This window comes from Syngnathus leptorhynchus, chromosome 4 (assembly GCF_054491065.1).
Source record: "Syngnathus leptorhynchus isolate UIUO chromosome 4, UIUO_Slep, whole genome shotgun sequence".
In the NCBI taxonomy this organism is placed as follows: Eukaryota; Metazoa; Chordata; class Actinopteri; order Syngnathiformes; family Syngnathidae; genus Syngnathus; species Syngnathus leptorhynchus.
The window spans coordinates 10,198,763-10,205,648 of record NC_141198.1 but is presented as its reverse complement, the minus strand read 5'-3'; the positions used below and the strand labels follow the sequence as shown (position 1 = coordinate 10,205,648).

At 40.7% G+C, this 6,886-nt stretch overlaps 1 long non-coding RNA gene across 2 annotated transcripts; it reads right to left on the bottom strand.

The window, feature by feature from the left end:
* Positions 1-958: 958 nt before the first annotated feature.
* LOC147057990 (uncharacterized) lies at positions 959-4,804 on the bottom strand. 2 transcript variants are annotated; one of them, XR_015065883.1, is made up of 3 exons: positions 4,402-4,804; positions 4,042-4,174; positions 959-3,431 (listed from the first exon to the last, which is right to left on the bottom strand). It is a non-coding gene; the product is annotated as an uncharacterized LOC147057990 (long non-coding RNA). The 2 variants fall into 2 exon arrangements; XR_015065882.1 differs by having other exon boundaries at positions 4,484-4,804.
* Positions 4,805-6,886: the final 2,082 nt, after the last annotated feature.

Here is a 6,886-nt window from a genome sequence, read left to right as displayed (position 1 = left end):
TCCCAGCCGTCATCGGGCAGTAGGCGGGGGACACCCTGAACTGGTTGCCAACCAATCGCAGGGCACACAGAGACGAACAACCATTCGCACTCGCACTCACACCTAGGGACAATTTGGAGTGCTCAATTGGCCTATCAAGCATGTTTTTGGGATGTGGGAGGAAACCGGAGTGCCCGGAGAAAACCCACGCGGACACGGGGAGAACATGCAAACTCCACACAGGGAGGGCCGGAGGTGGAATCGAACCTGCACCCTCCTAACTGTGAGGCGGACGTGCTACCCACTGCGCCCCAATGTAAACAGTGCCTCGTCATTTGCCGTATCGCCAGCGACCTTCTAAACGCGTAGTGTTATAATTTGAAATCAATTGCGCAAACACTGCAATGACATGCAGTGTTACAGTATGCTCACTACAAGTTCTGAAAAAAAGAGTGATTGCACCAATATTTTCGATTTTAGGGATTTTCCTCTATAAAGTTGTGCTCACTACTACACAAGTTTCTATTGCTTAATGAGAAAAATGCTTCGTCCAAAATATATGTCCACATAGTCTGGTGACAACCCTTTCAAGTTTTGCGGGATTAAATAACATATCTCAAGTCACCATAAGGGTGAGAGCACTTGAAAATAGCGGAGAAATAATCAGACATGCAAAATCATGCAGGTAACTTTTGTCACACTCACCTTTAAGCGTTTCAGTCTGTCCCTTTTGTCAGTATCAGTGTCTTCAGCTGTCATTTACAAATACGTACATATTTCACAAACATGTCAGAACGAACTCGCAGATTAATCTTGAAAAACGACTGTTGCGCACCAACATCGACGCATTTGTCATGCACACTTGCGTGCCCCATTTATTTTCAGTTTGGCCGTGATTGAATGTTCCTTATTGAAATGGTATTCGATCAAACGAAATCACAATGTTTTTTAAAAAAAATATATATTTTTACTGTCATAGTGGGGAATAACACAACACATCACACAACACAAAAACAGCTTCTGTGATAAAATAAACATTTGAAAAATGACACGGTTTTTAATCGTAGGTCACAGGCATCCAATGTTGGATTTGGGCGTTTCGATTTGCGTGCAGACTTCTTCAGATTTTGTGACCCTTGCCACATCCTTATTTGAGAACAACTGAGCCTTTCAGGGATGCTTTTAATTTTATACCCAATAATGACAAACGCAAACCTATTTTCACTTAACCTGTTCACCTGGGGAATGTTTCAAACAGGTGTTTTATTTTTTTATTTTTATGGCATTCCTCAACTTTCCTAGACTTTTGTTGCCCCGGCACATCTTGTGGTAGTTCAGTTCAACATCATTTGAAAATGATTTGCAAATCATTAAATTGTTTGCATGTATTTAGTTTGCAACGCCACAACTTCATTGTAACTGGGGTTTGTACCTACTTATGCAAGTTAAGAAGAACATAGGAGACATAAAGCCCGTCTTAAAGAGCTATTCAACTGAATTCAGTAGGAGCCATCATATTTTGGCCAAATGTACATAAACATGAAAAGTAAGATACTGAGTTGTTCACTGCAGCTCTGAAATTTCTAATCAAGCCATCCCTCCATTCCCTATACTGTTTGTGCTCATTAGGATCACTGGGGCAAGACAAGAACTCATTTACCTCTAGACAAACAATCACAACCACACATGCATGTTGTGGGGAATTGGGAAAAAGTCCAAGTACCAAGATGAAATCCACACAAGCACGGAAATGCAGATCTCCTGACTGTGAGTCCGACTTGCAAACCAGCATGCTACTATGTAAAACATTGCAAGTCTTTTGAGGCATCTGGAAATTTGTAGGGGAAAAAAAGAAATACACTCTCATATTCACACCTATGGACAATTTAGTCTACAATTAACCTAACACACAGTACCAAGGAAAAGTCTCACATCCACGAGGGAGAATGTTCCAACTCCATTCAGGAAAGCTGCAGCGGAAACCACAAAACTGTGAGTCAGATGTGTTAACCACTTTTCACGGTCCTGCCCTGAACAATAAATCAAATCTAATATGTTTATTCAGCCCTGTCACAAATTGATCACATGGGTGATGTGGTAGACAACAGCTTTATCTATTCTGTTGTTGCACATTGGACAACAGCAGGCGCTCAGCCAAATGTTTACTATGCTGCTCATGTCAGATCAGCCTGGACATTTCTGATAGCAAATGTCTCCAGTGTGTTAGTTGGCAGAGGGCCTCAACCTACAGTGGCCTACTACAGTTCTGTGTGGGCCTGCAGCATCCGCTGCACCATCAAGTGTGGCCCGATGCAGAGTTCTTTTAGCAGCATGGGGGAGGGATGATGAACAAGCTATATTTAAGCTACCACAGTATGGCTGAAGTCCATGGACCTTTTTGAGATTTTCAGAGTTTCAAAGGAACAGATCGCCATTCAGCATTTTCAGGAAATTAATTGGAATGGTGACAAACAGTGTGGTTTAAAGGTGACCAGGCGACCTCTGCTGATGGATAGCAGATACTACAGAGGAGAAAAGGGAATTCCCATCAATGTTTGTATGTTCCAAAATAACATAATTCATCAGTCTTACTAAGCCAAAAACCATGAAACTGCTATGTTTTAAATTTGTAATGATCATAAAGTATAGAAATGAAAATAGGAATTAGCCCACAAGACCAGTTATCCTTGAATTTTCAAGTAGCATTTGTATTTTTTTTTCTAACTATCGAGGAAAACAAACAAAATTAAGTCAAATTCTTACTATCCGGTGTCTGAAACATTTAATACAAATGAACTGTACTGTAATACTATTTATGGATACGGGGAGCGCCAAGGACAATTCACTCCTGCTCTCTAGTGGTAGGACTGAGGTATGACATAGAACAGGTTTTAATCCAAACGAAGGTCGTTTGCTTGTTTTGTAAGGGTAGGGTCACGTGTGAACTGGTGCCCAGCAGACTTTGTACAATATCGCAAAATATATTATTATTATTATTATTATTATTAGGAAACCCACGCAGGCACGGGGACAGCCGTTCACATGTATTGTACACTATCAGCGAGAACTGAACCAACACAGCTTGCAAGGATGTCGGGCAAATGCTTAATTCACTTTACTGTGACCCTGCAGAAATAGTGCAAAAAGGTGTGTTTAGAAGATCCACGACAGGTTTTACAAATGTAGGCCAGATGATGAATCAGCAGGTCTACAGAGATGCTGCAGCGTTCGCTTGATTGAGTGTGAGAGGGTTGTGGCATTACAACCAGGGGCTGCTTCACCATGACACAGCCTGTTTACAAGGAGCATCCAACAGTTCCCGGGTGCGTGTTACCACCTCCATCCTCACCCTACTTGGTTTAATGGGGGTCGTCGTTTTAAGGATGCGAACGACGCTGCAGAGAATTTGGAAAGAATCTTTCCAGGGCTGGATGAAGGCGTGGCGCAAAAGGCTGGGAACGACACAAACAGGAAATCAGTCACTAAACCATCCCATCAAAATAGATTTGTCACAGCTTTTAAAGGTGCCTCACAAGGCATCGCCTTCATACACCGGGTAGCCTGAACTGGGATAACTAATGACTTCACACGAGTGAAATCGCTTATGCATTCACAACATAATAATGTGATGGCCTCTGAAACAGGAGATTTACATAATTGAGGTACATCTTAAAAATATGTATCAACTTAGAATGTTATCAGGTCAACAGGTCCAAAATCAATGCATAGGATTGCCTCTATTGTGGGATGTAAAGGGAATCCAAAACTACTCCTACGAGTCAATAAAGTACCACATGTATGGTGAGAATTAAAGTGCATTTGCCATATGTTTGTTTTTAACAAGGTTGGGAGAACTTGACAGAACCTGGGAATGAACACAAGTAATAATTCAGAAAGTAAGACAAAATGAGGAATGAAAGAAAAGGAAATGGAGCAGGAAGTGTTGGGGAGGAGGCCAGAGGCCGGAGGCTGTCACCACAAACAGTTGAGACTCGCTCCCCCGAGTCCCATTCCCTCGCTCTCGCTCCTCCCCGTTCTCATTCCTCATCTTTTCTCCCGTACCGTCTCTTTTCCTCTGTGTATTTTTCTTCCATGGATTTCTTACAAATGGCTTCCTCTGGTTTTCCCTTTGCACAAATTATTTCATGCTTCTTTCAGCTCCATCAATCTTTCCCCCACAGGTGGTCAACGTCTTCTGCAAAACAAGCACACCCTCAATCAAAAGCATGTCTTCAATAGTCATGTAGTACTTAAAGGCAGCTTTCCATAGCTACACACAAAAAGATGCTGCTCCAAATAACAATGTTGACGTTTCTAATGAAAAAAATAAACCAAAACAGTTTTGTTTTTTGTTATAGAAATTAACAATTGGAGAAACAAAATATACTAGAAAATCTGTCAAGATGGCAATTTCAAAAATACCTAATCCCACTTCATTTGATCCAACCCAAAAACAAGAACATCTGGTGATACCATGAAAGGTTCAGAATAGTCCATTACAGACCGTTGGAGTAATTACTGGTTGTCTTTTACAAGGTGAAAGCAGAGCCAAAACGGACAGTGGCTCCCCTCAGACACCCAGCGAGTCCTCACTTTGTCCCAATCTGTTCGACGAGATGTACAGCCCGCCTCCTTCCACCTGTTCTCTATTCTTTCTTTCTAAACAGGCGTCCCTGCCAATCAATTTGATCACCATGACAACAGTTTGAAGGATGCCTCTGCCAAACGCCACCACCCAACCCTATAAACATAAACAAAACAAAAAAAACAGAACTCCGACAGTTCGGGATTGATGAGGGAGCATCTTGTCAAAGGCCAGATTAGATTAGGTCTGCAATGCGAGCACGCACGCATGCACACACGCACACAGGCAGCAGGTGCTTTTGCTTAAACCTTAATTACATGATCTCTGATTTCTCTGATTGATATGCTAATGACTACATAATTAATGCAAAAGCAGAAATACCGGCAGCCTCCGTAATGAGTAGATTTATTTGATTAGTTATCCTCCTGCATATTCAAGCATGTTGGTATACAGGGGACATATCAAACGGTTGTCATCAAGTACTGGTATGCCACATCAACACTAGCCAGGCTTATTATTTCATTCAAAACATGTAATCACATTATTTATACGTGATACGTATGCCAATATGCATATAAACGAAACTTAAAATGTCTATTTGACCACCTGTCATAAAAACAAGAAGTGACTATGCAGCATTATTCAATGCTTTAATGCGCACTTGTGACATTTTGGTCACCTCTCGATGTTTATTTATGTACAGGAATGGGAATTTTCAAACTGAAGAACATTCGACCACTTAAACTTCTTTTCTTTTGAGCTCAGAAATGCATTAAAATAAGAATTGGACAACAAATGTCTGGTTTTCTATTTTTCTATACCTTAAGGCAGTGTCAAATTAAATGGAACATTATCATTTTAAACACAATATTTGAAACAGCTCGTGTATCAGATATTATGTTGTGCAATTATGCATAATGTTGTGTTTGGTTGGAGTATGAATGGATGGGCACTGACACAACAATAGTGTTGACAAATGAGACAAACGCTTTTTCTGAACTTGGCAGAGAAAAGGACAAACTGACAGGTAGGTGGCGCTTTGAGGCTGCACACGCACTGCTCACCATCTGCTCGCAAAAGTTGAGATGTTGCACCCGACTCCCATAAGATTAGGTACACCTAAATAAAAAGGTGGAATTAAAAGACAGCAAAGATAAGAGTTTTTTGTTGTTGTTGTTGTTGTTGAATTAGCCTGTATTTAAATTGCAGTATTCTGTCTCATTTATAATAATTCATTTTTAAAAGCAAACAAAGTCAGTCAGTAGCTATCTGAGAGACAGGGTGAAGTCATTCCTCAATTTTGCGGGTTGGGACAAATCTATCAACTTAAGTTTGAGATGCGTGGGTGTTCGTGGACAGAAAAAAATGTTTGGAGGACCTAAGGGGGCAGTTGGTGTTGTAATGCCTCGAGAAGCACAGCTTTGGAGGTGATTAGAAGGACTGTAAACTGTATCTTATATTTCATAAGCTGTCAAGGCAGTCGGCCTTAGTTTCAGGTTCTTCAAAATGTACTACTTGTCCCAGGTAAAATAGATGACATATCTTCAGAAACCAACCAAAGATAAGTTTAAGTGCATCTTGTCAGCAATCAGGATGCAGACAAGCATGGCTTCAGCAATTAGAAGTTATTTCTTTTGCCCGCAGCAGGACTCAAACCACTAGCCCCAAGTCAATACAGGTGAGCTATTGGCCAGCAGAAGTTTTATGATGGCAAGCCTGAAAAAGGATTTCGATTTATATTTCCTACAGGCAAAAGTGAAGTCAACCAGCATATTGGAACATTTTTTGTTCAATTTTTGTTAATCAAAACGGATTTTATCTTTATCCATCTTGTTTCTATCATTACAGACTAAAGCAAGCGCTGACTGTAACTTTGTATTTCACAAGCGGAAAGACACCATATGACAAGTCATCTTTGTGGAATGAGTAATACCTTCTTCCCCCCTGCCTTCACTAAACTCCAATATATTTTCCTATAAGTGGGAGAGTAAAAGCACATGTGGGCCATGACCAAGTTTAGGAGCTACAACTTCACGCTACTCCATCTTTCTGGGGGCCTAAACCACACCACCCACAAGGCTGAAGACTTGCATACATGCGGGCACTTGAACAGTGATGGTTAAAATGACTTGATTCACCCTTTTTTACCACAATCAATACAGCAACATATTTTATTTGAATATTAAGTCAACTTCAGGCGGCCCGGAACAGTCCCAAAGTATCCCCAATCCCAATGAAGTTGCATAAAATGGAAATAAAAACATAATACAAGCACTTGCAAATCTTTTTCAATTGTTTGAAAGTTTTTAGTTCAAAGGGCAG